Genomic DNA, 26057 nt, shown 5'->3' with positions numbered 1-26057 from the left:
CTAAACCTAACTAATTGACTTTTTTAAAATTGATTTTTAAATAGATTATATAATATTGTAATTTTATTTATATTTTTTAAAATAATAAATATAACATTAGTGGAAGAACTATAAGATATGTTATTATGTAAAAATTATTATAAAATTATTATTTAAAGTTAATGAAAAAAATATGAAAATTTTGAAATCGAATCGACCCGCCTATTAATTCCGTTATTTTTATTTTGGTAGATTATTTTTTTTAAGAAATGTCGATTAAATCAGTTTTTGATTTTTTTCAAGATAAAACCGACCAATTGTTCACTGTTAAATATTCTCGTCAAGAGAGTTCTCAGAAATTTAAAAAACAAAACATCCACTCATTTCCATTTCACTTGCTTCAAAAGCTTACTTGCAATCCTATTCTTGTCGCAAAGCCTTCAAACGCACATCAAGCGCGTCCCTTAAAAACTAGCAAAATTCGAACTCACAACAACAACGTCCGCTCCCAAACTCTCCACCCAGGCCATCGTGACCAGCCCATGAGCCGCAACCACTAAGCGCGGCCACCTCCTTCAGACTATCCCCCTATCCCACCCAAACTCCTTTTAAACTTTTCAAAACCCCTCATCCGCACAACTCGTAAAAATCCAACCGCATCCACTTCCCCTTCATTCTCCTCCCCTTTCTTCACCACCACATCCGCACAATCGCGCCCCACCCACCTCGTCTGGTACGCGCCAATACGAACCTGGACCCACCCACCACTAACCTTAAGAAAATCTGGAACGAGTGGCGGCTCATTTAGTCCGTAACTTTTGGAACCGGACACAACACTTTCCGACCATATCCTTCCCCAAGCGACGAGGCTAAGTTGTTTGAAGTAGCGGTTTGAGGGAACGTAACTTTAATCCGTTGTAAATTTGAACAACTTTGGGTATTAAAAAAAGGGTGTTGATTAAGTCTAAATGTTTGCCTAAGGCACCAAGAATGAATGGAGCCATGGTGGGGCAACCAAGAGGAATGTAGCCTGTGAGAGTGAGGAGGTTGGAGAGTCTGGCGGCGTAGTTCGGTGGGTTCCACGGAGCCGCTGGAGAGGGATGAGGTTGGGGCTGAGCATTGCCATTGAGATTTGCTCTTGGTGGGACCTTATTTTATCATATAGCATGTTTGTCAAAGTCTTAACTTATCAACTTATATAAAATTTGGTTCACCGTATAACACAATGTCGTTGTAGTATAGTGGTGAGTATTCCCTCCTGTCACGCGGGTGACCCGGGTTCGATCCCCGGCAACGGCGTCCTAGTTTTTGCAAGTTCTTTTGCTTGGAAAATTTTACCACCTTTTAGAAAGGTCGAACAGTGGAAGAAGACAGCCAGAGAAGTTTTCGACTAGCCCAAATGACAGAGGCCCAAACGCATTTTTATTATGAATATTCCACTTGACCCAGACTCAACTCTTTTTCAAACAGTTTACTACTTTCATTTCATAGAATTTTTTTTAGCTATAAAAGTTTTTAAGTTTCATTTCATATTCTTAAATAGATTCAAATAAATTTACTTACCTAACATCTTAGTAAATTTATAAGAAATTAATTTTTCATATCTTCTTATCAAATTCAAATCAAATAATAAAGAGAAAAACACAATTTCTTTTTATAATTTTAGTTAAACAACCGTTAATCATTTCATAAATATTCTAATTCATCTTAATTTTGTGTTTTCATCTCATATTTAGTGTTATTTCTTGTCTTATATTTCGCCTTCGTATTCTTTTTTAGTACACTAACTTAGTAAAAAAAGGAAAAAAAAAATAATGCATTGCTTTCCGTTTGGTTATTAAAAGGGGAAAACCAAACTTGTTTTTAATAACCTTTTATTAAAATGGAAAATTCAACCAATTTATAAAAAAAAAAAAAAAAAAACCATTAACCCAGCAAGAGGGAATATTATAATTGACAGAGCCTATAACTACTGACAACCTCGGCTCAAGTTGAATCCAAAATGGTTATTATTACAAGCAATCTATGAAACTATAAGTTGGCAAATTGTTACGGTGAAGACAATTATTTCTAATATTCCCCCTTATCCTAATTGTGACTTAAAGAAACTTTTTATTTCAAAACATTCATAGCACTATTGCATTAGATATTAAAAAAAAAAAAAGAATTTATATGTTATTTTTGAGGATTATAAATGATTCCAACTCAAACAAATTTAACTAATTATTATTTTTTAACTCGACTTATTTCTATAAAAAGTTTTAAGCTTGGTTTGCATTCGATAAAAATTTTCAAAATAATATTTGAGCTTGATTTGATTAAAGTTTAGTTAAATTGAAAATCAAATTAGATTAGATTTATTTATTTCAAATGAATTTTTGTGAACATTAAATAATATTATTTTAAGTAATTAATACTCGTGTTTATGAACAATTAAGAAATTTGTTTGTGTACGATAAAAAGCCAATAATCAAATAATATATATAATTAAACCTTTTTTTGGATAAATTTATATAATCAAACTTAAAAATCTAAAATCATACAATAACCAGCCTTGTTTTTAATAAACTTTTAATTAATTTATAAACAATTTTATAAATGAATAATATACAAATTCACGTGATGAACATAATCCAAAGTAAAGTTATTAAACATACATATATTCAATTTTGATTGGTTTATTAAATAAAATTTTAATTGTGATTCGAATCGTTTGTTTTCCTTTAATCAAAATCTGTTGAAATTCACTTATTAGACAACAACATATTTTCATTGGTCTCTAAACCAAAAGTCCAAAAAAAAAAAAAAAAAAACTCCGCCATTTAAGAGTTAGCGCTGATTCAGGTGGACAACCCCATGATGAGTATGCCCTTCTAACTTTTTCATTCTTAGCTGATTTTAAACTTATGATTTCCACCACATATGTTTCTGTCTGGAAATTCTTTTACTTATTCAGATTACATACATGAGTTTTACTCATCTATTTTTTCTCTAGTAACCGGATAAAAAGGTAAACTTTCTTCAACTTTATGTAAATTAATTGAAGAGTTGGTGGTTATTTTTTTTTAATTATTATTATTGATGATTTATATGCTTGTATGCAAATTGCTATGACGATAATTGTGCTTTCCTTTTTTTTTTTTTTTTTTTGGTTTTTTTGCTTGATGTAAGTTGATAATATTCTTTTCAAGGTTCTATTGATTGTTTTTGTTCGTATTTATTTATTTTTTTTTAAATTTGCGTGTGTTTGTTATGGATTTTATCATACAATTAAGGCAAAAATTATTGAAAGTTTAGAAAAATTAAGGGCTAATAGGTTTAGGAGATGTTCACGACACATTGTAAATTAATGTTAATTGTCATTGTGGTGATAATAGGAGTTGTGCTATAAGTGAGTGCTAGAGCAATGGTGGTCAATATATCCATCATAGAGACTCGAGTATAGTGAGATAAGATGATGTTTGTTTGTCTAATGAGAGTCATGGGAATAGAATGTCTTCTATCAATGCTTTTGCTGGACTAAGTGATTACAGTTTTAAAAGGCAAGAGTCAGCATTAAATAGATGTTTTGAAAATAGAGTTGTTGAGTCAGTAGTTACCTACATCAATAGTCGAGAAATTATGGTTTTTCATTCTATTGTAGGTGATACTGGTGAATTGCATACAATTTCAATTAAAGCAATTAGGTCTGTTTTACATGATTTTTCAATTAGAGTTATGCAAAGAGACCAAGGATTGATTTTTTATTTCATGATTTAGCTATTAGTAGTTATGTTGGTAATGGTTTGTGTGATGTTCGAGTTATTGGTTACTTGCATTTGAGTTTTGTTTTGAGATTGATTTTTAATTCAAAGTTGAAACAACATTGAAAATGTGTATAATTTGCTAAATCAATTTGATTTGTTAGCCAGGCTATCACTCAACATAATCTTTTGATTAACTATTGTCATAATGTTTAGGTTGGGAAACTTATCAATTAGACACAAAAATTATAGAGTCGTCATCAATATTTTTTACTTAAATGTAATTGGCTACTTACATGAATATATCTTATTTAATTTTATCTTCAGTGTAAATTAAGAGTCCCTAAAAATAGTAAGTTTTGGTCTACATCATCAGAATTAAGATTCAAAAGTCGGTTATGTGCAACAAAGGTATTAGCATCCATTTACATCTAAAATTAATATCAAATTAATTATGTATTATCTAAATTAAACCTTAATCAAAGATGGTTTTATCATGCAAATTAAACAATTTCAATCTCCTTTTTTATTTACACCACATGGTCACACAAAAAAATTCTATCAAAATATCAACAATCATGCAATAAATATTAAATCATATCATGCAATAATTATCATGCAAATATATTATAAATCATACCAAATATAATGTAATAATATCATGCCTAGATCATGCTAAAGTATTCATGCAAGAATGTCATGCAAATATGTCAATTATCATGAAATAATAATAATAATGTAAATATATAATATCATGCAATAATAAAAAATACCATGCAAATATATAATCTTGAAATAAAATATAATCACATAAATATATTAGATAATTAAATATAATCATGCAATTATACACATAATAAATATAGAAACATGCAATCAAATATCATTCAAATATAATATTAATCATACAATATCATATCATGCAATAAATATAAAATCATGTAATAATTATAATAAATAAATAAATAACAATGCAAATAAATATATTAATAATCATACAATCATAGAAATAAATAAATTAATAATCATGCAAATAGACATGCAATTAAATATGTATAATCATGCAAATAGACATGCAAACAAAAATATATAAACCATGCAAATAAACATGCAATTAAATATATAATTATACAAATAATAATAAATAAATCATGCAATCATGTAAATAATAATATATAAACCATGCAAACTATGCAATTAAATATATAATCATGCAAATAAATATATTAATAATCAAGAAATTAAATTTATTAATAATCATGCAATCAAATTAAATATAATCATACAAATAAATATATTAATAATCTTGCAAATATATTAATAAATCACACAAATAATTATATTAATCATGCAAACAATTATATTAGGCAAATAGATTAACATGCAAATATAATATTAATCATGCAAATTCATGCAAAAAAAAATACCATGTAATATATATAAAAATAAGAGCAAACAATTAAATATTATAAAAGTTATACAAAAATCACAAAAAATGAAAATAAACATTACCTTAATAAATCATGGATTCCAACAATTTTTCACTCTTCAAAAATTGATGCTTTCTACTATAAATCTTAGTCTTCTTTCTAAAAATTCCAACTAGATCTTCTTGCGATTTTTTTTTTGCTTAATTGCTTTTTCCATGTTAATTAAAAATTTTGTCTAAATTTTTTCTCTTTTCAATGACTTCTATTTGATTTTGAAATGAATTGCTCTGAGGCCCCCCTTTTAATCTTAGATTCAAGGCTTTTATATAGGGATTGAATCTCTTTTAATTTGGAAGAAATTAATTCAACTGAATCTAGGGTTTCTCTTCAAATTTTATTTTTTGTGTAATATTCCTTTTTTCAATAGATTGAGCTCCAAGTTTTTCCAAAATTATTTAACCTTTAAAGTTAAAATTTGATATAGAATCCAAAAGTTAAATTGAATCCAAGATTTTTCATGCAAAATCTCACATTTTTTTCTTTTTTATTTTTACCCTTTTAATTTTTTTTTTTACCAATTGACTTTAACTTTTTTGATTAAAAAAATAAAAATTAAACTAAAAAATTAAAATACAAATAAAATTTAGGATTTAATCTTTGGGCCCAAAATTTACTTTTATAATTAAGGCATAATTGCACAATCAAAAATAAAATTCGAAGCCTAATGCATTTTGAAAAATCTTTTGACAAAATAGGGTGTCTATAGTTGCCCCACTTTGTGCATTTTCTGTGAAATTAGAATTGTACAAAGACAAAAATTCCATTTTATCTGGGTTAAGAAAAATCGAAAAAGAAAATTGCAAAGACTCCTCCTCAGAGGTTTAAAACTTTTTGCAAAATACTTTCTTTACAACTGAAGCTTTGAACTTTTGAAAAATAAAATACTCTCTCTCAATTGAGGTTGTAAAACTTTTGAAAAGTAAAATGCTCCCTCAACAATTGAGGCTTTGGAATTTTGAAAAATAAAATGGTCATCCACAACTAAAGCTTTGAAACTTTTGAAAAATAAAATACTCCCTTACAACTGGGTCTTTGGAATTTTGGAAGAGTAAAATATTCTCCCACAACTGAGGCTTTAAAACTTTTAAAATATAAAATGCTCCTTCACAATTGAGGCTTTAAAACTTAAAAAAATTAAAATACTCCCCCACTGAGACTTTAACTTTGAAAAAATAAAGAACTCCTCCACCAAGGCTTTAACTTTGAAAAAAAATAAAATCATGTTTAGGAAAGTTCCTTCTTAATAAAGACTTGAAACTTTAAAAATTAAAATTTGAAAATTTTAATATCATATCCTAAGGTCTTATAAATTATTCTTATTTCAAAAAAGCTCTTCCTTAACAAAGGCATTGAAACTTAAAAAAATTCTTACCTTAAGTGATTCTTTGTATCTCATCTAGATCATCATTGATATATTCTAATGTCTCTTTTTAAAAGAATTTTCTCATCTAGTTTTTACTTCTTGCTTTCCTAACATATGCAATGAATAAAAATATTCTTCATAATTCTCAAATTTAATTTCAAGTTTCAAACTTTAATTTTTCTTCCTTTCAAACATGCATGATGCATATGATGAATATGATGAACACAATATATGCATATAATGAATGCATGAGCTAAAGATTTTTCAAAATTCTATTCTAATATCACAACTTAAACATTGATATTTCTTTTTCAAAAATGCGTGAGTGCAATAAATGCGATGATATATGCAACATGTAATAAATGCAGTGAATACAATGCATGAATGCAATGAATGCAAAATTCCAACCCAATTTCAAACTTTAAATATTTTTCCTTTTCAAATATGCATGATGAATATCACGAATGAGTGCAATATTCTCAGCATTATGCATGCATGTAATACATGTGGTGAATGCAATGTATACTAAGCAATTCATTTATCTTTTTAATTACGGTAAATCAGAAGGTTCTCATATCTTTAAAGATTCAAATTCAAATTCATTTATCTCTATAATTCTTAAATTCAATTTCAAGATTCAAACTTTAATTTTTCTTCCTTTCAAACATGCATGATGCATGGGATGAATATGATGAATACAATGTATGTATACAATGAATGCATAAGCCAAAGATTTTTCAAATTCCATCATAATTTCACAACTTAAACTTTAATCTTTTTTTTCCAAACATGCAATGCATGAGTGTAATAAATGCAATGATATATGTTAGTTTTATAGGTTAGATGGTAATCCAAGAGGAGAGGTGAATTGGATTTCTCTAAATTCTTCCCAAATAAATGATTTCAATATAGTTGAATGGAAATTAAAACAATAAGCACTTTTGATGAAAATATAATACAAAAAATAACAATTAATGAATCTAAAATCAAATATAAACAATAACAAATTGTAAGGAGATAAGGATAGAGAAATCAAACACAATGATTTATAGAGGTTCGGTCCTTCTCTACAAGGCACCTACGTTTTCTCTTCTTGGTTGTCCACACCAAGGCTTCAATCCACTATTCTTGAATTGAAAATACAACCTATCTTTTTCTTTCTAAGGCTTAAGATAGAAACTTTTACCTTTTATAGTATTTTATCTAATCTCACTACAAAGCTCTCAAGATGATATCTCACCTCTTGTTCTCTTCCACTCTTGTACATCAAAGGTAATTTTGCAAACAATAGAACAACCTTTCTAAGGCTAAGTGTTTGTTAAGTTTAAGTACAAGAAAATGATGAATGAACAACAAATAAAAATTGGATACAATAAATACAAAGATATGGATTTTGAAGCTCTAAAAGCTCTTGATTCTTTGAGAGAATGAAAGTGTGGCTTATTAGCTCTTGCTCTCTTGATTCATCAATCTTCTTGGTGTGTTGGAGTGCCTAATTTATAGAGAAATTGAAGAAGTAGCCGTTGGGAAAACTTGGAGTGAAGAAATGCCCATTGGAATGATGAAAAAATAGCCGTTTGAGTGCCCACACCCAAAACCGATCGATCCCTTCCATGAGGGGATCGATTGGTTCATGTTTTGAACCAATTTATGTCTAAAAATCATGACTCGATCGATCCCTTCCATGAGGGTATCAATCCTGTCAGTTGTTAGGTCGTTGTTTCCTGTTTGTTACTCTACTAATTAATTTGACGATAACTTGAGTTATACAAATCCAAATTATAAACTGTTTGAAGATTTGGAAACTAGACTTAAAGATATTTCTATTCATATAAATTTCATTACCTAATTCATTGTGTACGAATTATAGTGAATTTTCAAAGTTATGCCATGTGCAGTTTTTCTGACAACTGCAGAGTGTCTAGTAAAAATTCAAAATCTTTTCTTAAAAAATTTAGATTTAGATTTTGTTTAATCCATTAGAAAGTAGACTCAAATAGCTTTCCAACCATATAAAATTTAAATATTAAGACTTTTTGAATTAATACATAAAAATAAAACAATTTCAATGTTGGAAAACTTTGTTCTTGTAAAACAGCTTTCCTAAGTTAATCTATTTCTCAAAACCAATACTATCAAAATTGTATTAAGTCCAAAATGAATAAGTTCACTTTAAAAACAACAATTGGACTTTCATTTAAGCTCAAATAAATAATCTTTAAAGATAGATTTGGTTTGAGAAATATGACACCAAGAAAGGTTTGTTTAACCTTTGAAAATCATATTATTTATTTAGTACCAAAATATAAAACTTAAGAACATGTACTAAATAAATCCTTTTTCAAAATCTTGATCAAGTTTATTTAGCTTTAATGTTTTGTTATTTCAAAATAAGGATCAATTCAAGGCTAACAATATATGCAACATGTAATGAATGCAGTGAATACAACGCATGAATGCAAAATTTCAACCCAATTTCAAACTTTAAAATTTTTCTTTTTCAAATATGCATGATGAATGCCATAAATGAGTGCAATATTCTTAGCATGATGCATGCATGTAATGCATGTGGTGAATACAATGTATGCAAAGCAATTCATTTATCTTTTCAATTGTGGTAAATCAGAGGGTTCTCAAAACTCTTGATTTATCTTCTCATTCCTTTTAACTCATCAACACTTGCAGTTTTCAACTTGAGCTATCATGCACTATCAAGTAGTCTCATCCATTATATCATCAAAATCTAAAGTTTTATTCTTTTAATGGGATCTCAAAACTCTTCTTAATATCTTTTTTTTTTTTTTCAGCTTTTCATCATTTTTTTCAACTTCTTTGGAACTAGCCAACAAATGTATTAACAAATTTATGACAAAAAATTTATTTTCATTAGCTCCATCATTTGATCTCAACATTTAGAATGTTTCTTTTCATTTTTAAGCTACAAGGATCAACATCATTTTAAACTTCTTTCATCTTTTATATTTCATTTTCAATATGCCCGAATCATTTTCAACTTTTTGAAATAATGCAAGGATCTTTCATAAGAGTCATTTATTCATTCATCATCATTTTAATTCAATGCCAAATGTAATCCATCATATTTTTTTTTAATTCTTCATGGGAAGAAATAAATGGTGAAAAACTAGAAAAAAAATCAAGAAAGTGTATTCATTATAAGAACAAGTTCGGTAAATAATAAATATGTAAATAAATCATTTTAAGATGAATCATCAAGATAAATGCTAGGAAGGGTACGCAACATTTAAGATAATGAATATTTAGATAATTCTAGATAAATTAATTCTGAATTCTTTTTTAGAAACTCATTTCGTTAATATTATTGATCTTTCATCAATTCAAGAATTATCTTTATTTCTTGGAGATCTTTATTAAGGCTATTTTTTCAAGTTTCTTTTTTGTTACATCCTTTCGTGTTTTCAGTTTAAATTTTCTTTCTTTCTCTTTTTTATTTTTTTTTTCTTTTGTTTTTGTATTTTACTTTTTTAGCCTTTTTGCTTTTTTGCACATTTATTTCACATTTTTTCCTTCTTATTTCCTCTTTTTTCTTAATCCATCAGTGATATTTCGATCAAAATTTCCAACATTTTTGTTACAAGTTTGTTTTAGTTCAATTCATAATTCTTCATTTTAGCCATTCACATTTGATCAAAATAAACTTTTAAAAAATGTAATGTAAGCTAGGGTATAGTGGATCATTTATAAACCAAAGATTCATTTATTATCATTTATTATCATTTGGAGTAATATTGTTTTTTGCCCTATTCTTCATCAAATCTCTTTTTTTCTTCACATTTTTTTTGATTTGCACTTTTCATCATTTTTTAAAAAAGATTTGAGCACTAAAGAAGGGTTTTTTTTTTTCCTCCAAAAGCATTAGAGACTTTCACTTTCCTTTTTTTTTTTTTTTTCTCTTTATAATCAAACCTTTTTCAAACTTTACCACTAATGTGAAAGGTGATTCTTGGTTAGTCTTCCAAAAAAAAAATCAATAAACTTAAATGGGATAGCAGTTGGATAATTTTAATCCTTATGTGAAGGAGAAAAGAAAAATGATCATTTTTCATTTCAAATATGAATACTTTCAATAGAAAATATTTATTGATGAAGAGCAAACTTGTGAGCAAATCATCACAAAAAATCACACACTCATCATTTTCATATATGAATAAGTGAAATCTCATGCTAGTTTCATTTCATGAAACCTATCCTTTTTTACCTCAATAATCTCAACAGATTAAGAGTATCAACTTATTAATTCCATCAATATGAATGATGCTTTCAAAATTGAATCCTAAATTATTATAATAATTGTTTGAACATTCATTATTTAGAATATAGGAATGGGTGAAATATGAATGGCATATATATAAAAGCAATGGAACAAATGAGGAAATGTAATGAAAATGCATTTGTCACTTTATTAAAATGATGAAAGATAAATAAAAGATTGACTTAAAAGACACACAAATGTTCAAAACTTGTATTATTTTTTAATGTTCCTAAGATAACAACATTTATAAAAAACTCCTTCAAAATTATACCCCAGTGTTGTTAAGTAAAAGGTTCTTGATAACACATACCTTATTTTTTGATCAAAATTAACCAATCCATTTTTTTTACCAAACTTCATACTTTATATTTCAATGCTATGCAATTTTTTATAGAATGGACAACAATTCCTAAATGATGGTCACAAGTAGCATTAGCATTGTATCACTTGGAGTGGGGAGGCTTTATAGGTTCTGAATAAATTGACACAACCAAATAGTTCTCAATGAGTTGAAGAAATAGCTTAGTGTATGTCATAGGAATTAGATCTATATGAGCTCTTTCTCTTTTCACTCGATTCTTAGGTTGAGCAACTGACCAAGAGTTGGGTGACTATATGACTGGTTGATAAACATAAAGACTTGTAGAGACATTATTAATGGTTGGATAGTAAGGTTGATACATCAAATAAGGATGATATGTTGTGAAGCCTTTAACTTGTTGCTCTTCATGAATTATAGCTTAAGTATCTCTTTCTTTCTTTTTTAGCAAAACCCCTTTCTTTATATTGCCACCTTCAAACTTTCTATTCTTGATGGTATTTTCAATGATCTCTCCAAAAATGACCATATCATTGAAATTTTTAGTGGCATTTTCAATTATTTTTTCATAATAAGAAACCTTGAGAGTATTGACAAATAGGATTATGATCTCATTTTCAGTGAACAGTGGCTAAACTTGAGTATATTCTTTAAAACTTCAATATCATTCTTTTTTATGTTTTGTAGAGATATACGATCTGGTACCAAATCTATATTGTTTTTATATTGTGCAATGAAAAAACTTGCAAGTTTTCTTCATTCATGAATACAAGATCTATCCAGTTGTACATATTACCTAACAGCTAAATTAGTAAGACTGTCTTAAAAAATATGGATGAGCAACTTTTTATTATGAACTTATGCAGCTCTTTTACGATAATACATCATAATATGTGTAATAAGGCATTTGATCCTATCATACTTTTTGAACTCAGGTACTTTAAACTTTGGTGGAATCATGACATCAGGAATTAGGCATAATCCAGTAGCATTTATTGACCCATAAAAGTTTGTTCTTCAATGGCTCGAAGCCTTTATTCTATGAGATTTATCTTTTGAGAACCAAAGCTTTCTTTAGTTTCAACATGGCCCATCTTCAGCTTTCTTTATTCCTTAAGATCATCAAGATTTGAAACTTATGTAGGATTAAATATTTTGATGCCAAAAATAGGAAAAATGAATGCATGAGCAATAGTTGTCAGCATGTTAGTCTGCATATAAGGATAACTTACAGTGAATGACATTTTATGTTGGGCCTTTTGAGATGCATGTGCTGAATATGGGTTAAAGCAAGAAGGGTATAGTGGATCAGTATCATTTTGTGTCATTACTTCTTTCACCATTTTTTTCTTACTCATGTTTTTCAATAATTTGGTAATAGTTTTCAACTTCCCATTCAATTCTTCTTGTGCTTTTTCTAGTTTTTGAAGGCAAAAAGTGTTTTTTCTTCCAGGATCCTTACTTGATATATAGTGTTGTAGCACCTCAAATTGTTTAAAAATTGAGCTATCCTTAAATTTTGATTTTTTTTTTTTAAGAATTAGAATGGCTTATTATCATGCACTTTGGAGAGATGTTTACATATGAATGCATAAATGTAATAAGAAAGATTTACCACATAATAATTGTTAACAAAAAAAATCTTTATTGAATTGAAAGTTATTTCTAACCAAATTTAATATTACATCCATGAAAAGTCTAAAGTTTATTGTAAAAAATAATCTATAATTTATCGATATTGGGCTTGCATTTCATTAAAGAAATCTAGTAGTTCTTGGTCATGTGCTTCCACTAATGGCACCTGTGTCTTTCATTCTTCAAAATTTTTTTACCATGTTTTTTACTTTGTAAGTAGCCATGGTAATTTGATCAAGCAAACACTTCAATTGGTTATGCTTTCTCACATATGCCTCATTTGTTTATTCATATTCTTTATTCACAACTCCCATTTGTGTTTCAATTTCTGCTTCGATGAGTGTTTCATCTTTTTCTTATATCTTTATTTACGATTATTTTTTTTTTCAAAAGTTGGGCTAACTTACAATTGGTGGATAACTGTGTGATATTGAGATCATAAAAAAGATTCTTCCATTCATCATTTTCTTGTCTGAGTGCTTAAACTTTTTGTCCATTCTTCTCTCTAACTTTATATTTAGCCTTTTATTTTCAAGCTCTTATTCATCTTTTTCAACTTAGAGCTTTATTTTATCGATTTTCACTGCCAATAGGGGATCAAGAAATGATGATTTTGTTGAGCCATTTGGAGTTATTTCTTTAGGGATTTTAATATCTTTACTTCACCTAATGTGCAATACAAAGTACTCAGGGATAATCTCATTTTAGCATCTCTTGCTATCTTCCTTTTGAGGCAAATTCCAAGCTTGTAAAGCTTTGGCTATCTTTATAGAGACATCAATTTCAACATATGAGAACTTCATTTTATTAAGTTCGGAAGTGGCTAAGATAAATTGTTCATAGCTATATTGTCTTTACACCATGATGGGAGAATAACTTACTGCACCCAAAAGTTAAAAAAAAAAACCCAAAGCTTATCTTCACAACCATACAACACTGGTCCATAAGGTATCTAAAAAGTTTTCCATATCACATCTTGGCTAGTGAGCTTATGTAGAGATAAGATCCATGCTTCTTTGGATTTTTGTGTAAGCCATTCATTTTCATAAAATTTCTTGATAGGAGTGCTTGTAGTGAAATATGGCTTGCGAAATTTACCACCATTATTTTTGACATGACTTTTCATCCAAATGGTTAACAATTGAGCATATCTAGTAAAATGACCCTCTCCATTTCGGTGACAGTGATTTAAAAATCTAATAGTCTTAGCTAAAATTACAAGAATAATGTTGATTTGGTAACCAAGTTAATAAAAGAAATCTACCATTACAACATCAATATAACCAATTACTTTTGGAAGTACCATCATCCTATATAAAGCGAATGCCATTAAATCCATTCCTCTTTCAGTGCCAAAATATTTATATATAAAGTCACAAACAATATACTAGGAAATACCAACACTTTCAACTTTTTTTTTTACCCAATTATCAATAATTTGGACATCTACAGTAATCATTTAAACAAGCTTTTTTTTATAATCAGTCTTTTTATTTTTCAAATATATCTTATCAGGATTGGGGAGATCCAAGCGAATAAGAGTTGAATACTCTTCAATAGTTGGCAACATATCTACCTTATTGAACACAAAGCAACAATATGAAAGGTTCCAAAATTGAACCATGGCCCTGATAGGCTAATCATCAATAGGGACTGCAAGAAGTAATGCAAGGTCCCCAAACTTTTTTTGGAAAGTCTTCTTGATAGTAACACTCAATTGGTTCCAAATACTAACAAAATCATTACGATCATTTCGTTTGAGATTGAGATGGATTTTGGTAGGCAGAATAATTACATAATTGGCTAGCAAACAATCACTTTCTTTAAGCTGAACTTCCTCAGACTTTATTCTCAGGCATATAAAAATTTTTGATAGTCTCTCCATGGATGTAATTGAAATTCTTTTTGTTAAGATTATTTTGTAGTAATCACTTCTTATGTAAATCTAATAAAGCATGCATACAAAATAAAGTAAAGAAAAAAAATGTTAGTTAACATAATATAATATATACAAGGAATAACATAACATAAAAGGTTAGTATGCAAAAATATATACAAGGAATAACATAAATTTACAAGATTTATAACTATCCCATCACGTGTCCTATTTAAGTTTTTTCTAATAAAAGGGAGGGTAAGGCTCTAGCCTAGTTTTGAATTCTTAGGGTTCATGTACACGTTGGATTCAAAGATTTGATAATCTAAAGGCTCTCAAATTGTTTCTTACATCATTGTCCATTATAGACTAGTAAGGCACCTCAATCTTCGCCCATCATTATAGGCTCAAACGAAAATGATTCAATTTGAGGGGAGTTTTCGCTAGCTCATACGAAGGTTATCACCTCATAAGAGTATAGGTACTTACTCTTTCCTAATAAAGGATAAAGCCTAGGTATAGGGCGTATGCATGAATGCAATTGTGATGTGTGTAAAGGGACACACCGAATAATCAAATACATTAATGCACATAAAAAAATAAAATCTACAAAACAAGAAAACAAAAACCAATAATTAGTAATATGAAAATAACAAATAATTACATAATAAAATCATCAAAGCAAGGCTTAAGATAGCACATAACTAACTAATGGCTTGACTCTCTAATGTTCCTAGTGGAGTTGTCAAACTGTCATAACGTTTAGATTGAGAAACCTACCAATTAGACACAAAAATCATGGAGTTACTACCAATCTTTTTTACCTAGGTGTGATTGGCCTTTTATATGAATCTATTCTTTTTAAGGTTGTCCTAAGTATAAACTAAAGGTCCCTAAAAAGAATAAGTTCTGGTCTACATCATTAGAACTAAGGTTCAAGAGTCAGTTATGTGTAGAAAAGTTTTTAGCACCACTTTACACCCAAAATTGGTACCAAATTAATTATGTTTTATCTAAATTAACATTAATCAAATATGGTTTTATCATGCAAATTAAACAGTTCCAATCTCTGTTTTTATTTACACCACATGGTCATACAAAAAAATTCTATCAAAATATCAACACTCATGATCTTTTGATTTCAAAATATCAAAATATCAACACTCATGATCTCATGATTTCAAAATTGAATGTTGAAAATGATCTTTTGATGAATGCAAAAAATGTTTTAGAAAAAGAAAATGAGAAGTTGAAAATAGATTTAAAAACCTCTCAAAGTAGAAATGAATTTTTTAAAAAAGAAAATTTTGTTTTGAAAAAGAAATTTGATGAATTGATAAATAAAAAAATAAAAGATTTTAAAGAGTTCCTAAAATTATTAAATGTAATTTTTGTAATTTTCATGGTTACACTATACATACTTATTTTATTTGAAGAAAGTTTCAATTAAGAATCAGGCAAGTATGGGTTCTTAAAGGAACAAGAGACTTAGTCATTAACTCTTAAAGACCCAAAGCAATTTGGGTATTAAAAATCAAATGAGATTGTCTCTTGTAAGTGTGCTAGAGCAAGAAGCTACAATGTGAGATTGAAGTTGAATACTCTAAACACACAATGGAGATGGGTAGCCTCTAAACTTTTATTTGAAGATGATTTGAATTTGGTTACCTATTTTTGATGAAATTTTAATGCTTGATTTGATTATGTAAAATTTGGTTGCCTATTCTTGTTGAACATAGAATGCTTAATGGATATTGGTATATGCTTTGTTGATATATCTTGAATTTACTAATTTTATTCTATATATGTGAGCTTGAGTTAAGTATGCATTTATTTTTTTTTCTTTTAAATGTATGATTTTAATATATTCCTCATGCTTGTTGATATTGTGTTTAGTGCTTGAGATATATTTTGTATATGCCTATATGATCATGTTGATTAAAATTACTCAATTTGTTCTTAATGCTTGGATAATGTGAAATATATTTTTTTAAAACTTGATTTTTATATTCTAAATTATTTTAACTATTGATTTTTTATTTTAAAAATTGATGATCATCTTGTGCTTAAATCATAAATATTGATGTTTAATTGTTCATCTTTTGATTTCTTATGAAATAATCTTGAAATATGCTTTAATTCTTTATCCTTATTAATTCAAGATCTAATTTCTTCTCTTGTGATTGATGAATTGATGAACTTTATGTGTTTAAATGAAATATATTGATTCTTGGTTCATCTATATGTTTTTGGTCAAGATATGTGCTCATATGATCATTAATTCAATTTGACCTAATGCTTGTGGTTTAAAATGCTAAATTGTTTATCTCTTGATTGTGAAAGATATTTTGCTAAATATGCCTATTTTGTGCTTAAATGTTTTATTAATTTTATGAAATATTTTGGATCTTTATGCTTAATTGATATATCTCTTAATTTGTGATTTTGAATATGATGAACTACTTGCTTGTAAATGATATGTGTTATTGGTTCATCTATTATTCTTGTCAAGTGTGTACTTATATGAATATGATTGAGCTTTACTTGACATGCTTTCAATATGACTTAAGTAAATGATTGTCTTATGATGCTTATTTTTAACTTAAGTCATTGTTGATTACGGCATATAATTTGTGTAGACATATTTATGCTTTTGTGCTAAAATTCTTTTGAATATGTTTTTGATGATAAATATGTCTTTCTTGAGTATTTTTGAATTTTATAATGCCTTAAATTGGTTTTGACATATTTTTTCGTGATTTTTTGAACATACATGAATATTTAATATCTTTATTTTGTGTTCACAAATGATCTAAAAGATTTAATTTTTGCACATTGCATAAGAATTTTTACCTTAGTGTCATTCTTGTGCTATTTGATGCTTAAATTGATATATAGCCTTTAGCTTAAGTATATATCTCCCTTGTAATTGGTAACTTATGCTTAGTGAATAAATTTTCTTTTGCTTATAATGACTTAGAATATAGAATTATTTTCTAACAATTGGTATAATTTTGATCAATTGATTTTCTTGATGCTTCTAATGAAAATCCTTTGTTAAGAAATTTTTTTAAGTCTATGCTAGGAAAACTTGAAATGAGCATGAATGAGCCTATATTTTTTGAAATTTCAAGTATAGTAAGCAAAACATATCATCTTTATCAATTAAGCCTAGTTTTACTCAAATGAAGTGGATTGGAGAATTCAAAGCTAAATGAGCACAACAACAAAGCTTGACATGGATAGAGGTAAATGTATCAACTTTATGATATGATGTATAAGTTTGGATAATATACATGCTTACTGTGATATGTGCAAATATATGATTTTATGCTAGAACATATGAATACATTGCACAAATTAATCACCAAGCCACTTGGTAGATATTGTTCTAATATTTTTGAAAGCTTGGATTGATTAACTCACATTTATTGATATTTATGCCTAGTTCTTGATTGCTTTGATTAATTGTTTTCATTTCATGAATATTTGAACATGGCTATGAGTTGGACATGTTGATTTCTTGATCTTTAAATTGATTTGACTTATAGATTATGAAATATAAATTTAAAATTTATATACATGTTCATAGATTGAGATCATTAAGATGGCCTGTACCAAATTGTGCCTAAATACTTGCATTTTTTTTTAATTAGGTTTATAGCTTATGCATTTTGCATATGCTTGTATGATTTTGATTGAAATATATGATTGAATACTTGCATATGTTTGAGTTAAGTACTTTGCAATGCATTGAAATAATTTAAAATATATTTGAATAATTATACTTTTATTATTTCTTTGCTATAACTTATATGTTCATCATGTTTGGAAAATGCTTGAATAATCTTTATTATAACATGATGATAATTGAACCTTATTACTCATTAGTATTCATGCTTTATTAAATTCATATGAGCTTTTGGTTCTTGTTTGGATATGATAGCTTATGAAAGACTACTATTATCATTTATCTATGTATTGAATGAATCTCTCCTATGCTTGAAGTATGTGTCCTCTATGAAAGTTGTTGAATAAAATTGTTAACAATTGGTATCAAAATTGCAATTTTTAACTTTCATGGACACTTGTTTATGTGCCTATCCTTGATATAGCTTTTACCTCTCATGCAAAATTATTTGTGCCTTATATTGATTAATCCTTATTTTGAAAATGAGGAGAAATCTTAGAATACAATTTTGTTTGATTTGTTTGTGATAATAATTGGTATGCTTTGTGATAACATATCTTTAGCAATTGGTAATCTTAACAATTTGTATGAGCTTATATGTATGTGTTTGAATTTATGCTTAGTTGCTAATGATGTTTTAAATTCTAATCACATTTCATGAAAACACGATGTATGAGTAGCATGCATAATATTCTTGTATCTCTTTACTCATAACAATCATGATATGAATGATTTTGTGCTAGAATGCTAAAAATTGGATACATTTATACTATTATACTTTTGTGCTTGAATACATGTATGTGAACTTTATTGTGCATATTACACTTGATTACATGCATTCAAAATACTCTTGATATTATTGGTATCAAGCATTTTGTCCCATGCCTTGAATTGATCTCTTTATTTTAAAATGACAAAAAAGGGGAGATGGTTTAGAGATATTTCTTCTCGTATGCTTATAGCAATTGGTAACATTTAGTATAAAGAGCTTAAACAATAAAGGGGAGAAATGTTTCATGAATATATTTGTTAATGATGCTTCTTTGTGTTTATTTTCTCATTAATATGCTCATGCCTTTTTATTATGACAAAAAATGGGAGAATTATCATATGGACAAATTTGCTTGTGCTTGACATGCGTATATTTGATTGTGCTAATTTGGTATACATGCTCTAACATATGTTTGGTGAGTTGTGTTGAATTAGGATGCATAAATTAAGGGGGAGTTTTTCAAAATGTTTTTCAAAATCTTAAATGTTTCAAAAAAAGTTTTTCATTAATCAAATTTATCTTTAAGTTTTGTCATATCAAAAAGGGGGAGATTGTTAGCCTTAAAATGATCTTTATTTTGAAATGACAAAACATTAAGCTAAATAAGCTTGATCAAGATTTTGAAAAAGATTTATTTAGTACATGTTCTTAAGTTTTATATTTTGGTACTAAATGAATAATATGTTTTTCAAAGTGTAAACCTTTCTTTGTTTTCATATTTCTCAAACCAAATTTATCATTAAAGATTATTTATTTAAGCTTAAATGAAAGTCCAATTGTTGTTTTTAAAGTGAACTTATTCATTTTGGACTTCATAAAATTTTGATAATGTTGGTTTTGAGAAATAGTTTAACTTACGAAAGTTATTTTACAAGAATAAAGTTTTCCAACATTGAATTTATTTTATTTTTCTATATTAAATCACAAAGTTTTAATATTTGAATTTTATATGGTTGGAAAGCTTTTTAAGTCTACTTTCTAATGGATTAAACAAAATCAAAATTCAAATTTTCTAAGAAAAGATTTTGAATTTTTACTAGACACTTTGTAGTTGTCTAAAAACTGCACAATGGGTAAATTTGAAAATTCACTATAATTTGTACACAATGAATTAGGTGATGAATTTTATATGGATAGAACACTCTTTAAGTCTAGTTTCTAAATCTTCAAAAGATTTGTGATTTGGATTTGTATGACTTAATATATGATCAAATTAGTAAGTAAAGTGCAAAATAGGATACAACAAAGCAACTTGATCGGATTGATCCCCTGGGTTACAAGATCGATCCCCTAGTTGACCCAATCGATTGGGTACCTTAACCAATCAATCCCCTCCATAAAGGGATCGATCGGGTAGGCTATTTTCAAGCATGACTTGGTTCAAAACATGAACTAATCGATCCCCTCATGGAAGGGATGGATCGAGTTTGGGCAAAAACTTTCCAACGGCTACTTTTTCATGCTTTCAACAGTTATTTTCTTCTGCTAAGCATCCCCAACGGCTAGCTCTTCATTTTCTTTATATATTGGTCATTCCAACACACCAAGAAGGTTGATGAATTAAGAGAGCAAGATCAAACAAGTCATATATTTATTCTCTCAAGAGTTTTAGAGCTTTAAAGTCTATATCTTTGTATTTATTGTATCCAAAATCATATTTGTTGTTCATTCATCATTTTCTTGTATTTAAACTTAGCAAACACTTAGCCTTAAAGAGGTTGTTCAATTGTTTACAAAATTACCTTTGATATACAATGGTGGAAGAGAACAAGAGGCGAAATATTCTTTTGAGAGCTTTGTAGTGAGATTGGATAAAATACTACAAAGGGTAGAGGTTTCTATTTTAAGCCTTAGAAAAAAAAAGATAGGTTGTATTTTCAATTCAAGAATAGTGGATTGAAGCCTTGGTGTGGACAACCAAGAAAAGAGGACGTAGGTGCCTTGTGAAGAATGACGAAACCTTTATAAATCATTGTGTTTGATTTCTCTATCCCTATCTCCTTACAATTTATTATTATTTATATTTGATTTTAGGTTCATTAATTATTATTGTTTCATTATATTTTCAACAAAAGTGCTTGTTGTTTTAATTTCCATTCAATTATATTGAAATCATTTGTTTGAGAAAAAATTGAAGAAATCCAATTCACCATTCTCTTGGATCATCATCTCACTTAAAAAGCTAACAATATGCAATTAAATCTATAATCATATAAATAAACATGCAATTAAATATATAATCATGCAAATAAATATATTAATAATCAAGCAATTAAATTTATTAATAATCATACAATCAAATTAAATATAATTATACAAATAAATATATTAATAGTCATACAAATATATTAATAAATCATACAAATAAATATATTAATCATGCAAACAAATATATTAGACAAATAAATTATCATGCAAATATAATATTAATCATGCAAATTCATGCAAAAATAAATACTATGCAATAAATATAAACATAAGAGTAAGTAATTAAATCTTATAAAAGTTATGCAAAAATCACAAAAAAAAAAAAATAAAAACAAACATTACCTCAATGGATCATGAGTTCCAACAACTTTTCACTTTTCAAAAATTGATACTTCCTACTATAAATCTTAGCTTTCTTTTCAAAAACTTCAACTAGATCTTCTTACAAATTTTTTTTTTACTTGATTGCTTCTTCCTTGTTGATTAAAAATTTTACCCAAAATTTCTTTCTTATCAATGATCCCTATTTGATTTTAAAGTGAATTGCTCTAAAGCCCTCATTTTGGTATTAGATTCAAGATCTTTATATAGAGATTGAATCCCTTTTGATTTAGAAGAAATTAATTCAACTGAATTTAAAATTTATTTTCAAATTTTATTCTCTGTGTAATTTTTTCCTTTTCAATAGATTGAGCCCCAAGTCTTTTCAAAATTATTTAACTATTAAAGTTAAAATCTAAGATAGAATTCAAGAGTTGAATTGAATCTAAGGTTTTCCATGCAAAATCTAATATTTTTTTCTTTTTTATTTTTACCCTTATTTTATCTTTACTAATTGACTTTAAATCTTTTGAGTAAAAAAACAAAAAGTAAATAAAATATTAAACTACAAATAAAATTTAAGACTTAATCTTTGAACTCAAAATTCACTTTTTCAATTAAAGTCCAATTGCACAATCCGAAGCCAATGAATTTCAAAAAAATCCCTAAACAAAATAGGGTGTCTACAACTATAAAGTAACATAAAAAATGATTTGAAGATTTTGAATGAAAAGGAAAAACAAACAAATGAAATTAAAAGCATAGTATAAAAATAGATTTTTGAAAATTCAATGTAGCATTTTTTTTTATCACCAACATTGTTTGAGCTCTTACTATTTATTAGTTTGTTATTTTTTTTCTCATTTTTTAGATGATTTTTCATTAACATATATTTGCAAATAATTGGTTTTTCATGGAATTAGGGCATTACTTTTGCTTTGATTGATGTTAATGATTATGAGATTTTATTTAGTCATAATTTAAAATTTTGTTTATCCATTTGTAGATGTAATAGGAGTTGCTAGATCCATTACTTTCACGAAAAATGTTTGGCTAAATAACAAAGAAAATTTGGCGAACAAAAAAGATGTATACAAAAAAGAGTAAATTATGAAAATACAAAACTTATACATGCTTTATCATTTATGTTTATTGCTTTTTAGAATTTATATGCAATTAATCTCTCTAAAATGTGCTTGCATTTAGCCTATATGTTTTTGAGGTTATTCTTTATAGAAATCTGACATTAGATATTAATAAAGATATGCTCTTAGATAAGATTGTTAACCCATTTTTATCTTTCGTAAAGTGACTATCAAGTCGTATATATGTGAGTAATCATGACTTTTTAACTGTTGAACACATGCAAATCACAATTTCCCAATTTTAACTATTCATTAAAAAAAAAAACTAAAATTGCATTTTAGAAATCTTATATGCCTCTTCATCTTCAAGAACAAAGATGTGCATAAAAGTTAGACATATGATAGACTATTGCATTGAAAAATAAGCATTCGAACAAACCATTTAATGTTTAATTGATTCAACTTAAAATTTTCAAAACTTATGAACTTAAAAACAATGTAACTACGTACTTAAATGAGCTTGTTAATGTTCAACTAATCCAATTTAAAAATTTGGATAAATGGTGAGCATTTGTTCAAATTTTAACAATCATCACAATAATTACACAAATATTTGTTGCTAATCCAAAGGAAATAAAAGTATAAAAATCCTAGCATTCAATTATAAATATTTGTTTCTTGGCTTCAATAACTTAAAAATAACTATATCATCTTATATTATTCATTGATCGCTCATACTAATAATTTTTTAATTTTATAAGTAAGATTAAAACATTATCATAAATTTTCTTTTTTAATTATTTTTTATCAGTATGTGTCATTAATAAAGTTTAAAAACTTCATATGAGATAGCTTATACTATTATTATTATTATTATTATTATTATAAAATTTGCCCACACTTTGTTGTGGGATAAAAAATTTTATTTAAAAAAAATATTTTAAATATATTTTAATTGATATAATTAATTAAATTTCTTAAGAGTTTACAACCAAACAGAAACCGTAGAGAGGAGATTCAAGATGCAATTCAATAAAGCAGAATAAACATTGTGGTCAAATGCCCAAGAGTATGGTGCTCGTACTTAAACATAAAATTTAAATGTTTTTTTATCTTGCTATGTCACTTATTGTCGTTGCCTCATCCTCATGTTTTTGTTATTCAAATTTGATGTTTTGGGACATAGATATTCTAAAACAATCAAAAACATTTTTTCCTTTTTAAATTTTTAATATTTTTGAATTAAAATTTTTCAGAAAATAAAATTTTTAAACAATCATTTTTAAAATATTTCTTCACTGTAGGAAGAAGTTTCTCAACTTCAGATTCACATTACAGCTATGATTCAATAGAGAGTCAAATAGGGAGGGAAGTTTCTCCCCAGTAAGCAATTTGAGTCATGACACACACAACCTGATAAAAATTCAAGATTCACTCAGCTCCCAAAATAATTTGCGTTATGGGAACTGTCACCTCGATGATCTTTCTCAAACAAATCATTCATCATTTGATTCACAAATTATGGGATCACAAAGCACTTCTTCGGATAATCAGCAAGAGTTTTCTGCATTAAACTTTGAGAGTAACAGATTCTAAGTATCTTCTTGAAGCGGTAGAAAAAACGATTGAAGAGCTTCTTGCAGAAGCAAGGATGTGGGAGAGGAATGCCGAGAAGTTAATGCTTGACTTGGACATATTGAGGAAAGAATAATCAGTCCAAAAATCTGGCACATTTGGACATGGAGCTATCAGTAGCAAATTCAATGGTGGAGAAGTTGAACAGCTAAAACTGTTGTTGGAGAAGTCAATGGTGAAACAAACAGCATTGGAAGATTCAACATTTCAGGATGGAAGAGTAACCCATATTTATAATGTACTAATATCCAAAAATAAAACCCCAAGAATTGATCTGTCATCCAGGAGATAATGAAAGCCTGGCACAACTGGCAGGAGAAAGAGTGGCTAATCCGGAAGGCATTATAGCCATAAGGTCTTCAATTCATTGATCAATCAAATCAAATAATAAAAATGTTACTCTTTTGTAGCATTCTTATAGAGTCTGCAAATAAAAATCAAGTGGGAAACAGTGGTTTGGTTTAGCATAAAGAGATAACATTCTATGATTTGCTTGCTAAAATCCCTAACAATGATAATAATAAACCTTTTGGCTAATTACTAAATTCAATATTGCTAGAAGTCCTCTTAAATTGAAAACATGTCAAGAATGAAAGCATTACCAGCTTTGAAGGCATAAGCGACTGCATTCCTGCAGCGATTTTGCATATCTCTGTTTCTCTTACATATTTTGGATTGCATCACAATCTGACATGAATATGAAAATGAAAGGCATAAATTATCGCATTTTACATTTTGATGCAGTTCATTAGCATGAATTAGAGAAGATTAAAGAGCAAGAGACTAAAAAAAACATACATTTACAATATGCAGTTGTTGCTTCATATAACCATTCTCGCAAACTAGCTGAGACACCTGTTTTTGCAACTGATCATTCTCCTCCATCAACAGCTTGTTCATTGTTGTTAATTTTCTATTCACAGTCCGCAACCTTGAAGCCTCTTTTCTTTGCTTCTTTCTACACTTGCACAACTCAATGACAACCCCATAACTAAAATTTTCTAACTAAAAAAGAAAAAACCTACTTATCTAAAAATTAACCAATTTTTCTATAGTTTATAACTACTACAGTGAAAAACAAAAACCAAGATCAAGTTTTCCTACCTGCGATTTTGAAACCAAACTTTGATCTGTTTAGGTTCAATGTTGGAAAGGGACCTGGTTTGTGCTCTTGAAAGAGGGAGCAGTCTGTTAGAGTTCTTAACAAGGACAATCCCATTCCGAGCAGCATTAAGGGCTAGATGTTGGTGCTTTATGGAACAGACTTAGTTGAAACTAATGTTGCCCAAAGGTTGTTTAGCTGGATACCGTTGAAAAGCCCGAGTCTCATTCTAATGGAAAAATGGATCTGAAAGGCTTTATCTATCTGGTACTCAGGTAATTTATTCTTTTTGACTGCAGATTTGGTATGGTCCTGCAAATATGTACCATAGTTGACATCCATTCTTACGAAGTTGTCGATTCAAAGTTTGGTTTAGCATAAAGAGATAATATTTAATGATCTGCTTGCAAAAATCCCTAACAATGACAATAATAAACTTTTTGGCTAATTATGAGATTCAATATTGCTAGAAGTCCTCTTAAACTGAAAACATGTCAAGAATGAAAGCATTACTAGCTTTTAAGGCATAAGCGACTGCATCCTCAGG

At 27.8% G+C, this 26057-nt stretch overlaps 1 pseudogene; it reads right to left on the bottom strand.

Moving 5' to 3' along the window:
- Positions 1–399: 399 nt before the first annotated feature.
- LOC149515391 (uncharacterized) lies at positions 400–25852 on the bottom strand (annotated as a pseudogene).
- Between the last annotated feature and the right edge of the window lie 205 nt (positions 25853–26057).

The sequence above is a fragment of the Durio zibethinus genome, chromosome 13, assembly GCF_047325235.1.
Source record: "Durio zibethinus cultivar Kanyao isolate XHJ-2024 chromosome 13, ASM4732523v1, whole genome shotgun sequence".
Taxonomy (NCBI): Eukaryota; Viridiplantae; Streptophyta; class Magnoliopsida; order Malvales; family Malvaceae; genus Durio; species Durio zibethinus.
This window is presented reverse-complemented; position numbering and strand designations above follow the sequence as displayed.